Genomic DNA, 26,437 nt, shown 5'->3' with positions numbered 1-26,437 from the left:
CACCGTTACTATTTAATATTGTATTAGAAAGCTAGCTTTGGCAATAAGAGCTGAGAAAGAGATTAAAGGAATAAGAATAGGCAATGAGGAAGCCAAATTATCACTCTTTGCCGATGACATGATGGTATACTTAGAGAACCCCAGAGATTCTGCTAAAAAGTTATTAGAAATAATCCACAACTTTAGCAAAGTTGCTGGTTATAAAATAAACCCACATAAGTCATCAGCATTCTTATATATCACTAACAAAATCCAACAGTCAGAGTTACAAAGAGAAATTCCATTTAAAGTAACTACTGATAATATAAAATATTTAGGAATCTATCTGCCAAGGGAAAATCAGAAACTTTATGAGCAAAATTACAGACCACTTTTCACACAAATTAAGTCTGATCTAACCAATTGGAAAAATATTAAATGCTCTTGGATAGGGCGAGCAAATATAATAAAGATGACAATATTACCTAAACTAATCTATTTATTTAGCGCTATACCAATCAGACTCCCAAAAAACTATTTTAATGACCTAGAAAAAATAACAACAAAGTTCATATGGAAAAACAAAAGGTCAAGAATTTCAAGGGAATTAATGAAAAAAAAATCAAATGATGGTGGCTTAGCTGTACCAGATCTAAAATTATATTATAGAGCAGCAGTTACCAAAACTATTTGGTATTGGCTAAGGAATAGATTAGTTGATCAGTGGAATAGATTAGGTTCAAGGGATAAAACAGTCAACAAATATAGCAACCTAGTCTTTGACAAACCCAAAGATCCCAGCTTTTGGGATAAGAACTTACTGTTTGATAAAAATTGCTGGGAAAATTGGAAACTAATATGGCAGAAACTAGGCATTGATCCATACTTAACGCCGTACACCAAGATAAGGTCAAAATGGGTTCATGACCTAGGCATAAAGAATGAAATTATTAATAAATTAGAGGAACATAGGATAGTTTACCTCTCAGACCTGTGGAAGGGGAAGGTCTTTATGACCAAAGCAGAACTAGAGATCATTACTGATCACAAAATAGAAAATTTCGATTATACCAAACTGAAAAGTTTTTGTACAAACAAAACTAATGCAGACAAGATTAGAAGGGAAGCAATAAACTGGGAAAATATTTTTACAGTCAAAGGTTCTGATAAAGGCCTCATTTCCAAAATATATAGAGAATTAACTCTAATTTATAAAAAATCAAGCCATTCTCCAATTGAAAAATGGTCAAAGGATATGAACAGACAATTCTCAGATGAAGAAATTGAAACTATTTCTAGTCATATGAAAAGATGCTCCAAGTCATTATTAATCAGAGAAATGCAAATTAAGACAACTCTAAGATACCACTACACACCTGTCAGATTGGCTAAGATGACAGGAAAAAATAATGATGATTGTTGGAGGGGATGTGGGAAAACTGGGACATTGATTCATTGTTGGTGGAGTTGTGAACGAATCCAACCATTTTGGAGAGTAGTTTGGAACTATGCTCAAAAAGTTATCAAACTGTGCATACCCTTTGATCCAGCAGTGTTACTACTGGGATTATATCCCAAAGAGATTATAAAGAAGGGAAAGGGACCTGTATGTGCACGAATGTTTGTGGCAGCCCTTTTTGTAGTGGCTAGAAACTGGAAACTGAATGGATGTCCATCAGTTGGAGAATGGCTGAATAAATTGTGGTATATGAATATTATGGAATATTACTGTTCTGTAAGAAATGACCAACAGGATGATTTCAGAAAGGCCTGGAGAGACTTACACGAACTGATGCTGAGTGAAATGAGCAGGACCAGGAGATCATTATATACTTCAACAACAATACTATATGATGACCAGTTCTGATGGACCAGGCCATCCTCAGCAACGAGATCAACCAAATCATTTCTAATGGAGCAGTAATGAACTGAACTAGCTATGCCCAGAAAAAGAACTCTGGGAGATGACTAAAAACCATTACATTGAATTCCCAATCCCTATATTTATGCCCACCTGCATTTTTGATTTCCTTCACAAGCTAATTGTACAATATTTCAGAGTCTGATTCTTTTTGTACAGCAAAATAACGTTTTGGTTATGTATACTTATTGTGTATCTAATTTATATTTTAATGTATTTAACATCTATTGGTCATCCTGCCATCTGGGGGAGGGGGTGGGGGGTAAGAGGTGAAAAATTGGAACAAGAGGTTTGGCAATTGTTAATGCTGTAAAGTTACCCATGCATATATCCTGTAAATAAAAGGCTATTAAATTAAAAAAAAAAAAAAAAAAAAAAAAGGAGAATTCTTCAGTTCCTGGCTATAGGCCTGAAAAAGTTGAGGGGCATAGTTGAAGGTAGGATTAATTTCTGAACAAGAAAATTTCTTACAGCAGTGAATTCTGCACCTGACCAGTATCCTGTGAATAAGGCAGCTGTGAATAAATCAGCCTTTACTTTTAGAGCAGTTAACCATCCACCAATGACTCTTCCCTAGAATCAAATAAAGCTGAGGAAAGTTTATGTTAGGTCATTTTGAAGGATCAGCTTTGATATCACTATGTCACTCTTTCCCCCTTTCATAGCAAATTTCTACAACAAAATCAGGTAAAATGTAAAAAATGTATATGTTTGGTGAATATTTTGTTGAGTTACTCTCATGGGATACAAGAAGGATCTCAGGCTTTTAAATTTCACTCTTTTGAATATGTAGTTAGAAATTCTTCGGGCAGATAGTTGGTGCAGTGGATAGAGCACCAGCCCTGAAATCAGGAAGACCTGAGTTCAAATTTGACCCTACCACTTAATAAAGCCTAGCTGTGTGACCCTGGGCAAATCACTTAACCCCAACTGCCTCAGGGGGAAAAATTCTCGTATGGTGTTAGGTCCTTAAAGTATCTCATTCTTTCTGAATGATTTGAGAAAACTTTATTATTAAAGGAGGGAAGGGACAAAAATGTGATGCAATGATGAATATAATTGGCTTTCAAAAGTTTTTACTAAGAACTACAATAAAGGCCCCGCCTCCACTGGAGAAGAGAGGCCCTATGATTAAAGCATGGAGAGGAGTTCGCACCTGAAGTTCACACTTCCCACCCGGTATCGGTATGGGCTCGCGGGATATAAAAGGCGCCTGCTGTGGTGCTGCACCATAGTCCGAAGGAGCTCATGTGGAGACTGAGTGGGATTTGCTGCGAGCAGAGCCGCTTTGGGATCCTCAAAGTACTTCAGGGAGAAGGAGTGCGTGACCGTTGTCAGGATGGGGAGAGCAGGGAATTCAGACCTGGCACCTGCGGAGCCTCTGCGGCACAGCGACCCTAAGAAGCGCAAATATTGCGGTGTGGACTTGGGCAGCGGGAGTGATGTGGCCGGGCCCCGAGATCGGTGCAAGCGAAGCCGAGAACTCGGGCCAGACATGCGGAGCATCCTCCTCCCGGGCAAGGTCGAGGATCGCAACAGGAGCATTCACAGACCGGGGCACGGCCAGGCCGAACCTGCGGAACAAAAAATGAAACAGGATAAGCGGGATGGAGCCTCCGAAGCTGCCGCCGACCCCAAGGCCAGCTCTGGAAATGACTCATCTCTCAGCATTAAGGACACCCCCGAACTCCAGGCACAGCTGGGCCTCGGACCTTTCCAGGGCAACGCTGCCGAGAAGGGAGCAGGCAGAGTATTTCTGGGCTCAAGGTTGAATGGGGTGGATCGAGATCCCTCCGGGGAGTCGCCGGGAAGGAAGAGCTTTCGGGTGCCTCAGAGCCCAGCGAGCAGCTGGGAGATAGATTATCTCAAAGCAGAGATCTCTCGCAAGCGGCAGCTGGTGGAGGACAAAATGTTGCTGGAGGGAAGTAAAAGATACTTTAAACGGAGTGAACTTGCCAGAAAAGAAGAGGAGGCTGACTTTGGAAGATGTGCCTCCAAGATACAGCCACAAGAGAAGGATGAGAACCAGCTAACGTCCTTCTCTCCAGTGGCAGAACTAGACCCGACAAAGGAAAAGTTGCCGATGAATCTTTCCAGGCAAGAGATCGTGTCGCGTCTGAGAGGAAGAGGCGAACCCGTAAGATTGTTTGGAGAAACAGATTATGATGCATTTCAGCGATTAAGAAAGATCGAGATTCTTATGCCCGAGGTTAACAAGGGTTTGAAGAATGACTTGAAGGCAGCTTTGGATAAGGTCGAGCAACAACACTTCCAGGACATTGTTGCTGGAGAAGACACACAGAATGATCTGAAAGCCCACGAAGAAAACGCTACTTTTGAAGAATTTGAGGCTTTGGGACAATCCTTAGGAAGGGGGGATGATTACAAAGACATGGATATCATCTCCAGGTTCCTTAAGTTTCTCCTTAGAATTTGGACTCAAGAGCTCCAGGCTAGAGAAGAGCATGTAAAATGCAGTGTGCAGGGCAAACTGAACAGTGCCGCTCAGAAACAGACAGAATCCTATCTGAGGCCACTTTTCAGGAAGCTGCAAAACAGGACTCTTCCTGCAGATCTTAAAGAATCAATAACAGAAATTATTAAATTCATGTCACAGAGAGAATATGTGAAGGCCAACGAGGCTTATCTTCAGATGGCCATTGGAAATGCCCCCTGGCCAATTGGAGTCACTATGGTCGGTATCCATGCCAGAACTGGTCGTGAAAAGATCTTTTCCAAGCATGTTGCCCACGTTCTAAATGACGAGACGCAACGAAAATTTATTCAGGGTTTAAAAAGATTAATGACCCTTTGCCAGAAGCACTTCTCTGCATACCCATCAAAATGTGTGGAGTACAATGCACTGTGATAACTGCCCTCTGTGGAGCTATAGCCCAAGAAGAAACAGTCCTGTGGTGTCCTGGGGAATTGCTACCAGGAATGATGGAGAGAGAAAAAAATCAAGTTTGGGGAGCAGCTGTTTTCTAAGTGATTTTTCTGGCTTATTTTAAAAAACTCTTTGCTTCTTACATCAAATAGGACAGTAGACTTTTGATTGTTAACTTTCAATAGACTCAAAATCAAAAAAGCAGGAGGCTCATTTTCCCATAATTTAAGCACACAGACAACAATCATTGAGGGATTCCTATTGGATTTTTTCCCTACCTAATGTGCAAGTTGCTGGTGAATGACTAGAAAGAAACATTAGAGGTTGACTTGTAATTATTTTGGTAAAATATAATACTGTTCATGCTAAAATTATATTTATAAATAAAAATACCTTTTTTTTTCAAAGAAAATATTTAGCACTTATTGGTGACAAAAAGACAGAAGTCAGGCACCAGTCAAGGAAATCAAGGAGCCACTGTAGGCTCACTTTGTCAACTCCATGGTGTTTTGGCAGCTCAAGAAGGTTTTCTACTTTGCTCACCCTGAGCAAAGCTCACCCTGTTAATGTGTAATATGGCAAGATCTCCAGATTAACCAGTGCTAGTTAATGCTAATCCAGAACAATTCAGGATTGTTCACTGTCATGCATTGATTTTATGTATAATATTCCAGATTGTGATTATTTAAAAAAATATGTCATAATAGATTTTTGTATCAAGGTGTACTAAAAATAAAGAAAACCAATCTAAAAACTTTTGGAAATATCTTATGTGCTTCATTGGTACTAAGGAAAAAATGGTTTTTAGAAATTATTATATATTGTGAATTTACTGATATGGCTGTTAATGTGAGGAACAACTATAGCCTGATCTAAACAGGATTTTTTATGAGGACCTTTTAGGATTATAATTTGATTTGCTCTAAGTATTGAGTATAGGTACAAGTGTTTGAATAAAAATACTACACCATTTGAAGGAAAATGATAAGACCTGCTCACAGAGTGCAATATTGTCAAATGTTATAGGGAGGACATAGACATCTGGGAAGGAGGAGAAAATGGGCTTTACAAAACTAATGGCAAGATCCTCTATTCAACTTCTTCATTGTGGTATTTTCTTTCTGAATCAGAAAGTATCTTGATGTGATCAGGAGCCTAGCTATGAGACCTGTTGGACAAGGTGGAACTCTATTGTATGATTGCCTGCTCCAAAATGTACTTATGACTTATCTGAAATCAAACAGAGCTGCAGTAGTTTTGTCTCATTATATTTATGTGCAGTTAGGCTTGGATTTCATGGAACAGACTTGAAATTGTTACAACCATGTCCCAATTTCTCCTTTCATAACAAATCTCTGACTGTGGCAGGAGAACTGCAAATGTTTTGTAATGAATCTGACTCTTGCGATCACATAGTATCATTAAGTCTCTGTGAGGTCCCAGGTTATTTTTATCTTCTGAATCCAATTCTCCCTGAACAACAAGAAAACTGTTTGGTTCTGCGCATATATTGTATCTAGGATATACTGTGACATATTCAACATATATAGAACTGCTTGCCATCTAGCGGAGGGAAAAATCGGAACAGAAGTGAGTGCAAGGGATAATGTTGTAAAAAATTAGCCTGGCATGGATTCTGTCAATAAAAATTATTATAAATAAATAAAAAAAGTCTCTGTGAGGCTGGGGGTATAAATGACCACACTTCTTGTAATATTTCTACTCTTTTGCCAGCTTCCTAACTTAGCACCTAGGACAGTTAAAATAATTATACATTTATGACGTCATTTTCTCACATTCTGTCTACATAATCATTGTTACCATCATATAAGAGCAAAATAATATCCTCATATGAGGACAAAATATAGAGGATTTCACATGTGTTGTGAGGCTCCCTATGGCTCTCTCTTTCTCTCTCTTCTTCTTTCTTTCTTTCTTCTTCTTCCACTAACTGTTTTGCTTTTGCTTTGCCTCTTTTCTTTTGGCATTGATTATATAGTATATTTATTATCTCTTATATTTCCTTGACCTTTGGAAATCTCAGCTAGAGGCCAGAGTTAGCACAATTAGAAGTTTAAATATGTTTCCCTGGTCTCAGTTCCCTGTAAAATTATATAGTCAGAGCTTGCAAAATAGTAAAATACCAAAGAGTATATTGGCTCTAGTTCAGGAAGGTTACAGAATGATCATGAGGATTTGGGGAGGTTAGGCCCCAAGCAGTGACTGTGTTGTCTAGGCAATAAATCAGGAAAAGGTATGACAATTTTCTGAGAAAATTAATGGCACAGTATACGATTATGTGGAGATAGTATATCTCCACATATAGTATATCTCCAACATATATATGTTGAGTATGTCACAGGAGTGAGATAGTATATAGAATGAATATATGTGAAAGAGCATTTTTAAAGCATTTTAGCAGATAACTATTTTGGTCTTTTTTTTTCAACTGAAAAATAAATAACTTTACTTTAAAGAGATATTGTTTTTTATTGTTTTCTCTCCTATTATTTTTCTTAGATGTTGATTATATCTGGTATGTTTAATTTATTATTTAGGTTTATTTATCTATTAAATCATTATTGTTAATAACCAGACCTATCATTCCTTCCATCAGGATGTTCCATCTTTTTTTCATCTTATAAAGTTCTCTTGAAACAATAAGATATAACCTTCCATATCAAATATTCTTTTCTGTTTAAGAATCAGTTCTTTCTCCTGCTCATCTGCTATCAGATGAGCAGTATCAGCCCACTTTTAACTGAATCAAGGAAATCTTGGATATTCTACCATAGGTAGGCCTGTGGGGTAGAGTGTATACATTGGTTTAGAGGAAAGTAGGAAAATCCCATGGATGAAAAAAAAATTTTATTAAAGATTTTATTTTCAAATCATATGCAGAGATAATCTTCGACATTAACCCTTGCAAAACCTTGTGTTATAAATTTTTCTGCCTCTCTTCCCCCTACCTCTCTCCTAGATGGTAAATAATCCAATATGTTAAACATGTGCAATTCTTCTATACATTTTCCATACTTATCATGCTGCACAAGAAAAAAACAGATCAAAAAGGGGAAAAAGAAAAAAGAAAACAAAATGCAAACAAACAACAATTAAAAAAGTGAAAATACTGTGTTGTGATCTATACTCAGTTCCCATAGTCCTCTTTCTGTGTGTAGATAAGTTTCTTCACTGTGCATGAAAATTCAAGGGAAACTTGAAGACTAAATCTTCTTCCCATTCCTAGAGTATGAAAAATACAGGGTATTTAAATAAATAAATGACCACCCCCTCACTTAACATTGGGCCCTCAATTCTTGTGCCTTTGTTTTGTTCCATTTTGGGGCTCTATCCCTCCCTTTGGTAGAGTTATTTATGATTTTGGTAACCCTGGCTACTGATTTTGACTTTTAAAATACTTTTAAAATATCCAGTCTCATCACTTCCAAATTCAGTCATGGATTCCTCACTCTACAATTCTAGCAGCTCAGTTACAAACTCTTCTCTGCACTCCCAAAGATGTAGTTTACAATCATAAATTTTATAAAGTTGACTAGGGTAGGGAACAATATATACCATTTTTTAGAGTAAGATGAAGGTCATGATAAGTAAGAGGAGTAAAAACTAGAACCCAAACATTTAAGGTGATGTATCAATTTCATCAGTGAAAATGCCATCAGGTATAGTGACTTTTCACAAATGGCTTGGGTTTTGAAGGCATGGGACTACTTAGCCATCTGGTTATAGGATCTTAGAATCCATAAAGTTATAATAACAGTTTCATTATTGGGCCATTGTACCGAGTGCAACACTGCCCAAGGGAAAGTACCTCAAATATCTCTTCTGATTACCTTATTTGTGGGAGAGAATCTTTACTGTCATACCAATAATCAATTCCTTCTGTTTACAGGTAGAGTGTCTGTTTCAGGTAAATGGCAGAAAGAGTTGAGAACAAAAATAGCACAGAGCATGAAGAAATTAGATAGTGGCCGAGGTTATGTGGGCAAGGCGTTAGCTAATTAATTCACTGCCTTTGTTAGCAACATTATTTTCCATAGTATGGGTAGATGACCAGAGAACTGTGTTAAACTTCCCAGAGACCTAATTCAGGACACTTTGCTTGCTTGGAAAGAGTAATTGTATTTAAAAGCAAAACAAAACATAAAATGAAAAATTCAAGTTCCTAGATTCCAGGTTAAGAGCTCCTGAGGGTGTTTCTTCATCTGGGAGTTTCTACTCAATAGAGACATAGGAGACCAGCAACGCCATTGTCTCAAATGATTCTCAAGAAGTGGGTATGCTTGTATAATTTGTAGAAAACCCTTTGAGTATAACAGCATGAACTCAACTAATAGACCAAATGTGGAATATTAAGGCAGGGTAATTTTTTAAATATGGCATTTATTATTATTATAATGAACACAATTTTCAACAACTCATCAAATATGAAAGCATTTCAGGAATTGAATAATATACACTGAAGCTGCTGTCACAGCAAGGACTACGTGAGGAAAGTTGGAGTTATTAGATAATATTGAGAAAGTAGGCAAACACCACTCTGGAAGAAGTTAGTTGAAAAACTTATGGAAAAATTGCAGAGAAGCATTGGAAGATCAGAATATAATAATTTTTAAAATTTTTTATCTAAAGGGAACTAAACAAAAGAAGAAATCTAGAGAATAGGACTTAGAACATGAAATGAATACTGAAAAGTACATACCCTTAATGAACAAATAAAAACAAATAAAAGACACAAGGAGTTGAAGCCAAAACGCAAAAGTTTTTTTTTTTTTTTTTTTTTTTTTTTTGCAAAAGTTTTATTGTAGAAACTTGATAAGATAAAAAAATATCAGAGGAGAGAGAGCATTTCTAACCAAAGAGACATGGAACATTTCCAGCCCATTACAAAGGAAATGCAGTTTTGGGAATAGCAGCATGCTAGGAGCTAGAGGAGCCAAAATCTCCCTCAAACCAAGAGGACATGAAAGAAATGAAATGAGATATAAAATGGAATTCCATAACTGAGGGATTGAAGTGAATCTTGAAGATAAAGTATCACTGATCAAAACCAGATATAGGAACTGACATGATTATATAACATTACAAGGCTAAATTATGATTATCTTAATACACAGGAATTCACACAATATATTTCTTTTCTTTTTTTTAAATTACATTTAAAAATTTTGAGAATTTTTTAAACATTTGTTTTTTAAAATTTTGAATTGCATTTGAAATTATGCTCAAAAAGTTACCAAACTGAGCACACCCTTTGACCAAGCAGTATTTCTACAGGACTTATATCCCAAAGAGATCTTAAAAGAGGGAAAGGGACTCACATGTGCAAAAATGTTTGTGATAGCTCTTTTGTAGTGGCAAGAAACTGGGAAATGAGTGGATTATGGTATATGATTGTTATGGAATATTATCGTTCTGTAAGAAATGACCAGCAGGATGATTTCAGAAAGGCCTGGAGAGACTTACATGAACTAATGCTGAGTGAAATGAGCAGACCCAGGAGATCATTATACAGGGCAACAACAACACTATGTGATGATCAGTTCTGATGTTCATGGCTCTCCTCAACAATGAGATGATTCAAAGTAGTTCCAGTGATGAAAAGAGCCATCTATACCCAGAAGACTGTGGGAACTGAGTGTGGACCACAACATAGCATTCTCACTCTGTTGTTGTTTGCTTTTATGTTGTTTTCTTTCTCAGATTTTTTTTCCCCTTCTTGATCCAATTTTTCTTGTGCAGCAAGATAACTATATAATTATATATTGGATTTAACATATTTTAACATATTTAATATGTATTGGTCTACCTGCCATCCAGGAGATGGGGTGGGAGGAAGGAGGAGAAAATTTGGAAGAGAAAGTTTTGTAAGGATCAAGGGTCAGTGCTGAAAAATTACCCATGCATATGTTTTGTAAATAAAAAGCTTAGAAATTGTTTTTTGAATTGTAATCTTTCTCTCTCTTTTCCTCTCTCTCTCCCTTTCTCTCTCCCCTCCCTCCTTGAGATCAGCAATTTGATATAGATTATATGTGGCTCACACAATATTAACTTCTTGATTCTTGAACCTGGACTTTGTTCTTCTACCGGCATTTCTCTGTTTATTAGATCCCTTGCTTTAATGATTCTTTTATTTTTATTCATGTTTTGACCTGGTCAATTTCTGGCTACTGATGAGGAATTCTACTCAGATATCACTAATATTTCTAGCTTCTTCACTCTGATTGATTTAAAAAAAATTAAATTTATGGGATAAAATAAAACTTTCTATTATATTGTAAAATTTATAATATTTATAATATTATTATATTTATAATAGTCAAAATGACTTATTTGCTCATTATTAAAACAATATTATTGTTACTTTATACAGTGTTCTTTTGGTTCTGCTTATTTTTTTCCATGCCAGTCTTTTCACGTCTTTCAAAGATTATTGAATTAATCATTTCTTATAGCACAGTAGTATTCCATTAAATCATACATCACAACTCATTCTTTCCCCAACTGATAGGTATCCCTGCAATTTTTATTTCTTTGCAATCATAAAAAAAGCTCCTATAAAATTTTTTAGAACAAATAAGTTCTTTTCCTTTTTGGTATTGCTGGGTTAAATGGTTTACATCTTTACTTTGAAGACGATTCACCCAATTTTGGTTCTCTGGCACTGAAATTCTCTCCTCATCTCTGTTGATACACATCAGAGCCAAAACCTCTTTCTTGATCGCCTAACAAGAGTGGTTTTAGACTATCCTGCAAATTTTCCTAAGTATGAAGACTACTGTAGGTCCCAAAATGTGACTGCTAATGATTCTAACAATGTGAATGACAAGAAAAATAACTAGTTTTCCTCTGAGTGACATCTCTTCTGTGAGCCTCCCTTTGTTTCAGGGGTTATATATGTCACTCCTAAATAAGGTTACCTATACATCTTGCCTGAAATAAAAGCTAGTCATGCAAACTCAACTTTTGGGGTCTTTCTGAGGTGAGGAAAGTAGGATGGAAACAATGCCTCACCGCAGAAATCCCTCATGACTACTTTCTTTTTGGCCTAGAGACTGACTTGGCTCAAGTCAGAGAACTGGGGAAAGTTAGATTCCATTTTATCTACTGTCAGCAGAATTGTAAATAAGGTGGTTGAGGAACTTCTATATAATCTACTTTTCTGTTCCCAGATCAATAGAAACTGTTCTTGAATAATCCTGGACAATGAAAGATGTTCTGCTGTAATATTATGAAGATTCCATTCCTCCCAAATTACATGTATGTATTTTTTGCCATAGTGCTTAGAATGTAAGCTCAGAGTATAACCTCAGAATGGTCTCTCTTCTTCCTGCCCCAGTCATAACCAAATTTTCTAGGCATGTTGAGATTTCTCATAGCATGATTTAAAAAATTAATCCCATTGACTTTTTTTGTTTAGAGATAGCTAGGGTTAAGTGACTTGCCATGGATCACAAAGCTTGTAAGTTGTTTGAGGCAGGATTTGAATTCAGATCCTGCTGATTCCAGGACTAAAGATTCACAAGTTAGCTCATGCCATGGGAGACATCTTTTTTTTTTTTGGTCATAGCTTTTGCCAGGGAATTATCTATGCAATTCTACACCCTTGCTTTCTTCCTAGAGAATGCATTGTAAGAGCCAAACAAGTAACCATCTGCACTAGGTTATTTCAATGGTATATCCTCAAAAAAGAAAACAACATTGTACTATTTGATGACACCCACTTGGAGCTTCATCACTTAAAGCAGAAGTCTTTAATTCTCCTTCTATATGACACTTTAATTCAAAGAAAGAAAAAAAAAGTGATCTTTTTTTGTTAGGAAAAAAAGGACGTCTACTGAGAATACTAATTCACAGGCAGGGAAATGGAGTGAGGGTAGGATAAACTAGAGCTTCCTTCTGGGCAACTACCTTGAACAGAGATTTATACTTCTTAAAGGAGAGAGGGAAGGGAAGAAAAAAAGGGAAGGAAAGAAAAAGTTGGGAAGGTGGGGAGGGGAAGGAAGAGATCTTTGGAGAAGAATATTACCAAGTCACTAGTTTTATCCACAATTTCTTTTTTTTTACACAAAATTAGGAGACTACATTATTCAATTGCTAAATTCTGTTCCAGTTCATCCCTTTAATATTATAGCCTGTTCAGGATTCTAGTTCACATCTCTGATATTTCGTTTTTATTATGACTATCTCATCTGCAAAGTTAGAGTAGAGGACATCTCAGGTCTTTTAGAAGTTGAAGGCCACCATTCTATAAACTAACACTTCATGTTCCTCTATCCCTTTCTTCTCTAATTCTCTTTTTTTTTGTGTGTGTGTGTTTTCATATTTTGACATTTTCTGTTGTAAGGCTTTTGATGGCTCTTCCACTGTATTCTTAACTAAGCTTTTGTTTGATTAAATGCTGGCTAGGACTTCAGAAACTGAAAGTTATAAGTAGGGTTGTGCAGTAATCAGCTCAAGACCATTTTCAGTATGAGCATTTACATCTTGGAAACTGGCAAGTTGCAAATCAGAATTTAATTTATAATTTCGTTGATTGTTTAAACATTAAAAAGTAATGGAGAAATAGTCAATAATAAAGATTAATTTTGAAAATATTTTCATATTTCATTCCATATTTCAATGAGATTGTTGTAAAATATTTACCTGTATACCTTTAACTGTATGTTTAAGCAGTCACTTGAAACCTCTTCATCCCAGCAGGAAAAGCTTTAATTATTTTTTTACTTCTGGAAGCTCAGTTTCTCCTAGAAACAATTGCTGCTTCATCAGTCCTTGAAAGTGATAACAAATGCTAGTACAGGTGTACAGAGTTAAGAGGAAATTAAGAGAAAAAGAAGCAAAGGCAGTTAGGATGAGTTGCTAATGAGCATTCTCAGACTGTCAGGAGCCTTTAAAAGCAGCTGCTAGGAGGGAAGAAGAACTGAGCTCTCTTCTTTGTTAAGGGACTGGTCTTTTCTCTGAAGATTTTCTGCTCTCTTTTTCTCTCTTTCAAAAAAAAAAAACACACCCAATTCCTGCTTTTTCTGTTACTAGGAAAGTTTTTTTTTTAAAAAAGGTTTTTCTCTTTTTAAAAGCAGCTTAAATATTGGCTGCTTTAATTAGGGATGTTGACACTTTTTTTTTTTCTCTCTCAAAAGATTTCTTTTCTTATCTTTTCAACAATATAAAAACTTATATAGTGAGTGTCGTGGGAATAGTAGAAGGATCTTGGTTTGGCAACAGAATTGAGGTTGAATTACATATATGGCATACAATATGTATTTGGGAAATACTTTGAATGTAGTTGGTCTGCTAGAATAAGTCACAATTCCTTTCCAGATCTCATTTTCTCAATCATAAAATAAAGCTAGTCAATTAGATGACTTCTAAAGACCCTTTCCAACTGTATATCTTGCATGCCTAGAGCTTGCTAACTACTAGACTTATATATTGTCTCTCTAGTCTTCTTTGATTTATCTGTAAAATCAGAATTCTGAAGCATCTTATGGGATAATTGAGGAAAGAATCGTATAAAGAAGAAAAGGCCATATAAACATATCCTATGTAGGAAGTAGTAACTAATATCAAATGTTGCCTATCAGTAGGGTTTATTAATACAGAGTAGAGATCTCCGTGGGGCTTGAGTATCCCTATATAAATAAACTTCATTCTAACTCTTTTCACAATTCCTTCTCAATTGATTCTCACAATTCTAGGTAGCTAACTGCAGGTGATACTTAGCACTAATTTATAGAAATGGAAGTCAAGATATAGGGGTCAAGCTACCATTGAAGAGCTAGTAAGCACCAGAAACTAGATTAGGACCTAGGTGTTTATAATTTGAAATACATTGAACTTAAGATCTTTCTTTGCTTTATTTTGCTTAATTTGAAATAAGATAAAATAGTATGGGGTATCTCATTGTATAGCCTTTAGGGAAAAAGCATTTGTCAAATACAGATCTGCCTTCATATACTTCTGAAACTTTAATGATAGACATGATGAAAAGAGGATGCTTTAGTAATTACTGGCACTGAAGCCAGTGATGTAGACGGTCATAAGGATTCTGGCTCTTATAGTAACCATAAGGCCTGTGAATATGCTGAATAGAAACTAGTTACAGCTAGAGCATCTCTTGAGCTCTCAGAAAAGTCTTCTATTCCTCTATCATTATTTGTTAGAGCCTTGCTATGCTCCAAATCTTAATTCCGTGTTGGGGTTCCCTAAAACATAGTCTTGTGTTCTTAGTCAAGCATATAGCCTGCTCAGGTATTTTGATTTTTACATAGGAGTTTTCTGTAAATGAAGTGGCACCTCATGCCTCCTTCTAGGCATGAGGAAACTGCATGTCAGGCAGAAAGTGACTTACACTATGATAAGGACAATGTCACTCTTAGGAGTGAATCCCAGATCTTTATACTAACTTACATGGTCCTATCAGCTAGCAAATCCCCTTTCTACTTTCTGGGGGACCAGTGTGGATTTCTGGTATTAGATACTGAAAATTTCCCCCACCTCTTCAATACTTTAGTCTCACTTTCCTTCCTGATGCTCTTTTTCTTGACAAGAAGAAAAATTTGCTTCTGTAATGGATATTTTCTGTCCTATAGGTTCAACAGTAGGTCTTGATAGCAGTTAGCTTTTAAAATAGACTTAACTGAGTTGTATTTGCCAAATGGGGAAAATAGTACTTACCTCAAAGAATTAAATAATATGAGTGTTTTGCAAACTTTAAAGAATTAGAAAACATAAGTGTGTGGTATTAGATTCAATACCTTTAGGTAAAACTGATATAATCACAATAAAACTGTGGAGCTTTTAAACCTCTACAAAAATTTGCTTGGGGGGGGGGGGGGGAGAAAGCAAATCCCCCCCCCCCCCCCCGGAGACTCTTCTAGAAAAGTTTTTCCTAAGTGAGATAAATTGAGTATTTGCCTGTGCTACAAAGACATGAAGAATAAACTGATCCTTCACCATGAATAAGAGTAGGACCCAACAAGGCTCTTTCCATATGACAAGATAGACCCCAAAGACAGGGAAGTTGGGTTCCTTTTGAATGATACCTATTTCATAGCTGTTTGATGGTGTTGTCTTTAAAGATCAATCAATCATGAATACTTAGGAAGTGTCTACTATGTGCCAGGAACTGCCAAATATTGGTTATTTAATCATACAGCAAATGATATATACATTTCTTCTCATCTTACACCTAAGATGGTACTACTCGGGTGATGCAAAGTTGCTTTCAACTTAAATCAAGTGGAAAATATCATATTGCTGGCTACTTTGTTCCTCAATAGAAACTAAATTTCCTTTAAAGGAAAAATATGTGACTTTCGCTTTAGATAGTGAGTACTAGAAGTTCACATCATGTAATAGCCAACTACTTTCTCTAATGTCAGAAAAGAGGGAAATGAGCCTGTATAGGGCTGTCTTATGATCAAGTAAATGCTTAATTATCTGGAGGGTAATGCATATTGACTCAAGAGTAGCTTACTTTCTTACACTTCTCTCCCTTTTTTACCTTAGAACTTGGGCAAACTGGAATACAAAAGTATATCCAGGTTTAATTAAAAAATCAGATAAAACCTGGGTGAGTCTAGCACTGCTTTCTGGGGGAAATCCATCCCCCCCTCCCCTCCCCAGCAACTTTTGGTTCAGTCCTAAAGAAAAAGATAAATCATAGACCAAAACAGCATGTAGAAATCAAAGTTGAGATATAAATCTCTGTTGGAAAATGTGCTCCTTAGGATCAGGAGCTTTTATGAGTGTTGATAATCTCCCAGATGCTTCTTGTAGGTAGAGTTTAAAGGGAAAAGAGTCATCAACTGCTACCACAAGTTCCCAGAAAAAAGCAGAAAAAAACAGGGGATTGGAGAAGCAAAGTAGGTGTGGTTCAAATAGTGAGAATCTCTTTAAGAATGCTTTCTTCCACATCCTCACCAAAATGGCATTCAGGGTGTATTCCAGCAGTCTTGTTCATATGAACTGGATCAAGAACTGCTGCTCTTTAAATGAAGCACAAACTGTGGTCAGTTTCAACTTTTCCAAGTTTTTCCTTGGAACTATAGCTCCACAAAGGATAATGCTTTCATTGCATTGTATCCATGTATTTAGATGGATCTTCGAAGTGCTTCTGGTAAATGGTCAATAATCTTTTCAAACCCTGAATATATTTCCATTGTGTTTCATCATTTAGAACATGTGGAACATGTTAAGAAAAAAATCTTTATATGATCATTTCTGGCATTGATACCAATTATCCTGATTCCAATTGTCCAAAGGCATTTCCAGTTATCTGTACATAAGCCTCATTGGTCTTCAGACATTTTCTCTGCAACATTGCATTAATGCTAATTATTGATTTTTTTTTTTAATATTAGCGGGGAAGAGTTCTGTTTTGGACTTTTCAGAAAAGTGACTTCAGGATTCTGTTTGAGTGGCATTGTCCAGTTTGACCTGCACATTGCATTTTCCATGCTTTTCTCTGACAGGGAATTCTTCAGTCCTTTCTCTAAGGAGAAACTTAAGAAATTTGGTGATTGATGTCCATGATTTTATAATCATTGGCCCATTCCCAAGGACTGTCCCAATGCTTCAATTTTTTCCATAGTGATGTTTCTTTATGTCTTTTAAGATCATTTTATGTCTTCATCTTTTGGTTCTTGACCACCAACATTTTCTGTAAAGTGCTGTTACTCGATCTTTTTCTTTTCTTTTTTTTTTTTTTTTTTTTTTCTTTTTTTAGCTCCTAAACTGCTTTTATTTGGCTAAAAAGTTTCTCAAAGAAACTCTAACATTAGACTTGGGTAAAAAAGAGGATTTTAAAAAAACTGGGCAGAGAAAGTATATTGTCATGTCCCACATTAAGAAGAAAAAGAAGGGCCAAGATAGCAGAGAGGACACACATCTATTTAAGCTCCATCTTTGCTCTCAGAATACTTTTCATGACAAGGCCTTGGGATTGGTGCTTGACTGAAAACCTACAAATAATTACCAACAGAAAGATATCCTAGAAATTCGCCAGAAAAGGTCTGTTTTTGCTCCCAGGTGGGGTGGTTAGATTGGGCACAGACTGAAGGCAGTCAGTGAGAGTACAGAAGGCAGCTCACAGTGAGCAGATGGAGGGGGAAGGGATGTGATCTTAGCAGTTTCTTCAGGGAGAAGTTTACTACAGTGTGGCTACTTTGCCTTGGCAGCAAGCCCATAGATCAGCAGAGAAGCTATAAACACCGGGGGTAAAAACAATAACCCCGAAAAGCTAGGGGCTCTCAGGACCTGGCCACACATACCCGCAGTGTCTCAGCATGCTCTGAGTCTCAGAGCACAGACGCAGTGCAGCAATTGCTGTCCTGCTAGTGCTTCACTGCTACCCTCCCCCCCCCCCCCCCCCCCAGTCTGTAGAGGAAGCTCCATAATACAATGCAGCACCCTCTCCCCCCCAAAAAAGACTGCGTTTTTTGTTTTTGTTTTTGTTTTGTTAGTTTGTTTGATTCTTCTTTGACAAAATGAGCAAAAAATGCAAATGGGCTCTAATTACTGATAGCTTTTATATAGAGGGAGAGCAGAATTTAAACCCTGAGGAGACTAAAAACACTGTTTCCACATGAATCCCAAACAGGGTTATGATCTAGTCCTCAACACAAGACTCTTATAGAGGAAATTCAAAAGGGTCTTACAAGAGAGCTAGAAGAAAAATGGGAAAAGGAAAGGGAAGCTTGGCAAGACAGTCTGGATAAGTCATCTCGTTCATTTAAAGATAGAATGGATAAAGAAATCAAATCCTTGAAAAACAGAATTAGTAATCTGGAAAAAGAAAATACCTCTCTAAAAAAATAAAATTGGCAAAGTGGAAAAATTCCATAGAACAAAACAAATTCAGAGTAACCTCTCCATCTCTTTCATGAAAGCTTTATACACATCATCCCTGGTCTGTATTTTTTTTTTTTTTTTATTATAACTTTTTATTGACAGAGCCCATGCCTGGGTAATTTTTTTACAACATTATCCCCTGTACTCAGTTCTGTTCCGACTTTTCCCCTCCCTTCCTCTACCTCCTCCCCCAGATGGCAAGCAGTCCTATACATGTTAAATATGTCACAGTATATCCTAGATAAAGATGTGTGTAGAACCGAACAGTTCTGCTGTTGCACAGGAAGAACTGGATTCAGAAGATAAGAATAACCCAGGAAGAAAAACAAAAATGCAAACAGTTTACATTCATTTCCCAGTGTTCTTTCTTTGGGTGTAGCTGCTTCTGTCCATCATTGATCAATTGAAACTGAGTTAGATATTTTTGTCAAAGAAATCCACTTCCATCAGAATACAGTATCATTGTTGAAGTATATAATGATCTCCTGGTTCTGTTCATTTCACTCGGCATCAGTTCATGCAAGTCTCTCCAAGACTCTCTGTATTCATCCTGCTGGCCATTTCTTAAAGAAGAATAATATTCCATAACATTCATATCCTACAATTTATCCAACCATTCTCCAATTGATGGGCATCCATTCATTTTCCAGCTTTTGGCCACTAGAAACAAGGCTGCCACAAACATTTTGGCACATATACAGGTCCCGTTCCCTTCTTTAGTATCTCTTTGGGGTATAAGCCCAGTAGTAGCACTGCTGGATTGATAACTTTTGGGGCATAATTCTAGATTGCTCTCCAGAATGGTTGGATTCATTCACAACTCCACCAACAATGCATCAGTGCCCCAATCTTCCTGCATCCCCTCCAACATTATTCATTATTCTTTCCTGTCATCTTGGCTAATCGGATAAATGTGTAGTAGTATCTCAGAATTGTCTTAATTTGCATTTCTTTGATCAATACTGATTTGGAACACTTTCATATGAGTGGAAATAGTTTCAATTTAATCATCTGAAAATTGCCTGTTCATATCCTTTGAACATTTATCAATTGGGTATGGCTTGATTTCTTATAAATTAGTCAATTCTCTCTATATTTTGGAAATGAGGCCTTTATCAGAACCTTTAACTGTAAAAATGTTTTCCCAGTTTGTTGCTTCCCTTCTAATCTTGTTTACATTAGTTTTGCTGATGCAAAGGCCTTTTAATTTGATATAATCAAAATTTTCTATTTTGTGATCAATGATCACAAATGTGATCTCTAGTTCATATTTGGTCACAAATTTCTTCCTCCAAGTCTGAGGGGTAAACTATCCTATGTTTTTCTTATTTATGATCTTGTTCTTTATGCCTAAATCATGAACCCATTTTGATCTTATCTTGGTATATGGTGTTAAGTGTGGGCCCATGCCTTATTTCTGCCACACTAATTTCCAGTTTTCCCAGCAGTTTGGTCAAATAATGAATTCTTATCCCCAAAGTTAGGATCTTTTGGGTTGGTCAAACACTAGATTGCTAGAGTTGACTATTCTGTCTTGTGAACCTAACCTGTTCTACTGATCAACTTATCTATTACTTAGATCCCTGGTCTATATTAAAAGAGGAGTAGAGACCAGATTGAGGGACAACTTTGGCAAGGGGTATAGTAAAATCCTTTTCCAACTTCCCTTGGGGAACAGTAGCAGTAGCTCTTTTGTTTTCTCGTTGAATCCTCAGTGCAGTGGGCACAAATCTGATCATTTCTGCCTTTGGGATTGGTGATTTGTGGCTTGGCGCTGATGATAACTGTGACTTTCTTCTCAATGGGAGCTGCAGTGGTATCATGCATTTTAGATCTCTGGATCAAATTGGGTGGAGCACTTAAAATCTGTGGACTGGCCAAGGGAGCTGATGGATAAAGCCCAGGTGGAGCCGGTGCAAGTTGGGGTGCAAAAGGTGGGTTTATCTTCAAGAGGAAGTGGAGGGCTAGCTAGAGGTGCCCGGAGGACATAGCCTTTGAAGGGAAGGACCAGGAAGTAAAAACTCAGGTGAAGGCCCTCTAAACCGTGACATTCCAAGTGGTCTTAAGAAGGGAGTAGCTCCTAGGGGTGGACCAGGAAGGAGCCAGGGGCTGTGGTAGGAATGGTGGAGCAGGGTGGAGTCCTGGTATGGTAGGCAACTGTCTTTGGGCAGGAAGAACAGACTGTGGAGGTGGTTGCTATTGCTGAGAAGCAGGAGATGAGAATGCCCCATCCAGAAGAGATGCTTCCTTGTGCTGCTGCAGTCTTGTGTCCTTGGAGTCCTCTGAATCCTCCTGGTCATCATCCTCTGAAAATACCAGAGCTTCTTGTCCCTCTTCAGGAATTTCCTGACCTGCGTTTCTAAGTATGGCAGCTTGAAGAGGTGTTAATTGCTTCATGTTTTCCTTTTTGTATCGTGATTTTTCTAGGAACACCTGCAAATTGCAGTGAGCTGAGTTTTTTTTCCTCACAGTTCTCTCTCTCTCTCCATCACCATGGATGAACTCTTCCCCTTCCCAGGGATCATCCGACTTATCAGTGTCCCTGTCATGACTGCTGTCATCATGCTGCCTTCCTTCCTTCTGCCCTCGAGCACACACTTTCCTGAAGGTGTTTGGGGCGCTGCTCACTGCTGAGGAAGTATGAGGCTCCGGCAGGAAGTTAGCCACCCCCCTCGCTTTCTTACCTCCTGCCTTTCTCCCCGTGCCTGGGCTCTCAAAGACTTCTGAGAGGTTGCTTTTTGCTTTCCTTCTGCCCCACCTCCCAGGGTGTGCTCTCCCAAAGGATGCTGGGACGCAGTTTCCGCCCTTCCTGCCACTCTGCCCTGTAGTACCTGCCCTGCCCTGACTGAACAACAGATTCTCTCATGAGGACAAGAAAGGATGTTTTTTCAATGATGGAAAGCTTCAGTCTGGACAGTGCATGTGGTGCATTCTACATAGTTCATAGTAGTGGCAAGGTCCAGGAGAAGCTATCCTTGTACAGAAAGTATATCCAGTTCTCTATCTAACTTTGGACACCATTGAAGAAAGCCAAGCAAAGTTGAGATGATTGTATTTTGGGGCCACTACCTCTGGCTGTCATTGTGACGATGGCTGACAAGGGAGTTGTTGGGGTAAGGACGGTAGGCTGGGCTGTCTTGGTCCCTGGGATAGCACAATCCCACTTGCTCTTTCTCTTCTGAGCAGCTGGAGCTCCGGTGCTGGCTGTGACTGGGGCATTGCTTGTGGTGCCCTTCTTGGGGCCTCTCTGAAACCCAATTTTTGTTCTCTCCTTCTCGCCTTTTTCCAATTTGTCCATCTCAATCTTCTGGGCTTTAGCTAGTGCCTCACAGTAGGAATCCTCAGACCATCCAGAGGGATCAAAAATATCCTTGGGATAATGGGTGACAAGTTCATCAACTGAGCAGTACTGGATAAGCTTCTCATAGATACGGGGATTCTGATATTCCTTCTTCCTCTGAGCAGAAAATAAAGGAAAAGGATCTGAAAGAAAAATGATGAATGGTGTCAATCTTGTCCTGGAAGTGACTTGAGCACTTGCCAGATGGTTCTGGGGGAGGGGATGTTGACCTCATCAGGAGACAGGCTCCTGACTCTTGCCAAGAAAGAGACAAGAGGCTCCTGAGGATCTTTTTTCCAGTTGTGAAAACTCCTTTAGGGCATCAGCTGGTGGCTTTTCCCCATTACTGAGGGAGTGTGAGGCTCTGGAAAGAAGGTAGCCATCCCCCTCGCTTTCTTACTTCCTGCCTTTCTCCCAGCGGCTGTGCTCCCAGAGGATGCTGGGATGCCGTTTCCATCCTTCTTCCTGCCACTATGCCTGTAGTAAAGAAGTCTTCCTTGATCTTCCTTGATTCCTGACCTCCTCCCTCACTGATTTTTTTTTTTTTTTTTTTAAAGCTCTCCTTCCAACGTTGGTACTTTTGTTCTTTAAAAGCTTTAATGGTTCCTTATTCTCTGAATAAAGCAGAGAATCCCTTGAAAGTTCCTATCACATTTTAATGAATTGAATCAAATGAAGTGATTCTTGTAAACTACTTAGCTCAGGCCCCGGACAGTGTGGGCACAATAGAAATGCTTGTTTCCCCTTTTGCATCTGTACAACAGGGGGTTTTGTACGTGTTTCTGTGGGTGACAGGAAGTCGTTGGCATGTGAGTAGAGGATAACACTGGGGCCATGTGGTTAATTCCCTCCTTTTATAAAGGAAGAAGGGGAATCTTGCACGGGGTGTGAATTTTCCATGGTCACGCATGGGTGACAGAGCTTGGATTAACCCAGGTACTACTGATGTAGTGGCCTGATGAGATTTAGGAAAGCAAAGATGAGGTGCAAAGATTATGAAGGATCACAGTGAGGTGTTCTCGCTGCCAAAAGGAACCTTTGTTAAGGAGTAAAGGTCGCAGACAAAATTCACAATGTTGCCCCTGACTTGGGAAATCGTTTCTGAGAGGCCAGGCCCTTGGAAGAGGGAGTGTGCCAAGTGCCCTTCTTCCTGGTGCCTAGCTTGGTGCTAGGCTAGTACTAACGTCCAGATGATGGATTGAGGAATGAGCAGCTGTCCTGTTAGTGTATCCTCTAGTGGAGGACAAAGATACCCCTTAGACTCAGTCTTTTTTTCCCGGCTTGTATGAGAGCTAAGGTCTGGCCTAGGATGAGGGATCACGGGAGTCATAATTGTTGACCCTTCAGGAGCAGCTTTAGCTGCAGCATCTGCTGATTGGTTTCCTTTTGTATCCATAGTCATTGATCTGATGCCCTTCACAGACTATAACAGCAACTTTGGGAGCATGTACAGTTTCCAGCAACTGCACGATCTCGGGGGAGTGCTTGAGAGGGAGTTCTTAGAAGTTAGCAATCCCCCTATTCATATTGTATCATGGGCATGAAAGATATGGAAGGCATGTTTAAAATTAATATAAATATTGAGCCTGGCCCCTTCCTCCAGGAGGGGGGCTCTTATGAGAGCTACAAGTTCTGCCTTCTGAGCAGAAGTGCCTTGGGGCAAAGCCTGTGCTTCTACAGTCTGGTGAAGACCAACCACAGCTTATTCTGCTTTCTAAACTCCATCCTTTGTGAAGCTAGAGCCATCTGTGAATCCTCATCAGCATTTTCCAGAGGGTTCTCCTTCATATTGGGGCAGCTGCAGTAAACCTAGTCTGTGATTTTTTTTTTTTTTTTTTTTTTTCCCCTCATGTTCTCATGAGTCTGTCATTGGATTTTCTAGGAGCAGTGTGGCAGGACTTCAGAGTCAGATCAGATGTGTCTATCAGTAAGGCTTGATATTTAGTAAGCTTGTGCTCAGAGAGCTGGTGGTAACCCTTAGATTTCAAAATATATTGTACTCTGAAGGTGTGGAAGCAATAAAGGGCTGACCCTTAATCCCTGACATGTTAGTAACAGAAGATTCCACAGGCCATTCTGGGGGCCACTGAGTCTTATAACAGTTTTGTCAGCTCCTGTATCTATAAGGCCCTCAAACCAACTTCCTTCTAACTTTATCCTGAACAGGGGACGTTTCTGTTGAACCTCTCTAATCCAATAAACATGGGATTCCCCTTATTCAAGGTTGGAAGTGTTTACCCCACTGAGCGTCCGTATCATGAAAAGAATGAAAGCAAAGTCTCTGACAGACACTGTGGTCCCTGATTTCATAGTGGCATGTATTGATAGTATGGCAAGTTTCCTCTGAAGTGTATACTATGGACAACATAGCAAAACCTGAAAATACAGTGGCAGAGGGAGAGGATGACAGCAACAGTATCCTGAGGTAATGGGGGTTTTTGCTGTATCTAGACAGAAGCAGTGGGATATGCCATACTCATGGGAAGCTTTTGACGGAACAGTAACTATGGAGTATACTATTTCTATTCTGACTGGTCAAGGTGAGAGTAATGACATGATTGTGTTGCCTATTGTTTTTCTGGAGGCTGAGGCAGGTCCCCCTTTCTCATTTCCCAGCAGGCAGTCTGCAGCTCAATGAAAGCCTTTGCCACAGCAGGGACAGGGCCCTGGAGATTTTCTCTTCTTTGAACTGGCCCAACATTAAACCTTATGATGTCCTGCTTTCCTACAAGTATAGCACACCTGTGCATTTTTTTCTTCTTTGGATGCCCCAGTTATGTTTAAGGCTGTTAATTTCTGCCGTGATATCTACATGAAAAGCTTGTGTCCCTATCTAAACAGTGTCTGTTAGAGACTTCCCTAGAAACACCTGCCAAGACTTTCTTACAATCAACATTGCAATTTTCCAAAGCTAACTGTTCAATGTTTTAGCTGCAGCCCCACCCTTTATGCCTACTCTTGTCGAGCAGGCTAAAAAATAGGAATGTCTCTAGATGTCCTTGCTTGATCATAGTGAAAGACACACATCCTTATCAGCACCAGGAAATTTTAACCAGGCTCTTTTAGCTCATTTCATGACTTACTCATAAGCTTCAAATGTGAACCCTAATTGCTGGGGCAGTTTGAGTAATTCCCTGTCCTGGAAAGACCCTGCTCTTCATTAGCTCTGGCTTATTCCCTCCATTGAAACCTGAATTCTGACATCTATAAAATATGGTCCCCTGGAGTCAAAACACAATTTTGCAAGTTTCATCCAATTATGAGAAGACAGGGCAGTTCTGAGTTGGTGTAAGGTAAACATCACATAAGGTGATATGGGTCCATATTCTGTAGCTTCCTTTTATTTTATTTTATTTTTCTTAAACTGAAAATCCAGGGTTTCATCCTCCCTAATGGGGTTTTTAGTATCACTAGAATTTGGCCTCTAGTACTGGGGGCACATGTAAAGCCAATCCTCATCCAATGTGATGACCGTGTTTAGCACCCACAGTATATTAAAATCAACTGGAGTCAGAATAGGGGGAAATCCTCGATCTTTATTCTTTGCAGAGGTGAAGGGGAATGGCCATACAAGTGAGAGCAATCACAACACGAATCTGGCCAGCAGTGCCTCTGGCTCTCACACCTCACTCACCAAATCCTCCTCTTCAATCTCCTATACAACTCATCAAACTTGCACAGAGTGGGCGGGGCCATGCTTTCTCCAAATATATATATTCATAGAGTATTGTCCAAATTGCTAATTAGCCTCAAGTGCTTGGGATCTCAGTGTGACTCAGGAGCTTCAGCCCATTACATCTGCTGCTTTCTTCTGTTTTAGAACACAGGTGGTCAAGCCATCCCTGACCTCTCAGGGAGGGAGGTAAAAGCACTAAAAAGGAAATGATCATGCCCTGCCTGACATATTGGGAAGGGAGATGAAAAGCACCAAAGGAAAGTGGGGATTGCTATTGGGTTTCTGGGCTGAAGGATCTTCTTAGAAACAGGTATGCACAAACCCATCAGCATGGGCGGTATTACACAAGCACATAGCAATAATGCAGAGGCTATTAGTGATGACTTTCCTCAAGTCAGTGCAGGCTCGATGTGGTGTAACAAACATGAATTGTACACGCAAGTAGCGGGATAACAAACAATATAGATCAAGAAGGTGTTGTCAAAGATTTCCAGAAGTCCTAGGAGGGTATCTAAATAGTCACACATACACCTTCAGCAGCCAAGAGATAGTCCAAACCAATCTATTGTCTATTGCTTCACGTGTCAGGGAATCCAATGATCTCCCCCCACCACTCCCCAGCCCAAGTTTTTGAAGTCCTGCAACAGTTTTATGTGTTAGAGAATCCAATGATTCCAGCAGATTTTGAAGTCCCGCAACATTTAATAGAAGTATATGCAGGACAATTATCTGTTTTTATTGCTTGTGGCATACCCATAATTG

At 38.7% G+C, this 26,437-nt stretch overlaps 2 pseudogenes; one reads left to right on the top strand and one right to left on the bottom strand.

Annotated features, from left to right (window-relative positions):
• The first annotated feature begins 3,395 nt into the window (after nt 1-3,395).
• LOC100929343 lies at nt 3,396-5,513 on the top strand (annotated as a pseudogene).
• A 15,902-nt stretch (nt 5,514-21,415) lies between these two features.
• LOC100928833 lies at nt 21,416-23,395 on the bottom strand (annotated as a pseudogene).
• Between the last annotated feature and the right edge of the window lie 3,042 nt (nt 23,396-26,437).

The sequence above is a fragment of the Sarcophilus harrisii genome, chromosome 1 (genome assembly GCF_902635505.1).
Source record: "Sarcophilus harrisii chromosome 1, mSarHar1.11, whole genome shotgun sequence".
NCBI classification, from domain to species: Eukaryota; Metazoa; Chordata; class Mammalia; order Dasyuromorphia; family Dasyuridae; genus Sarcophilus; species Sarcophilus harrisii.
Note: the sequence above shows the minus strand (reverse complement) of the source record. Positions and strands in the feature narration are given on the sequence as shown.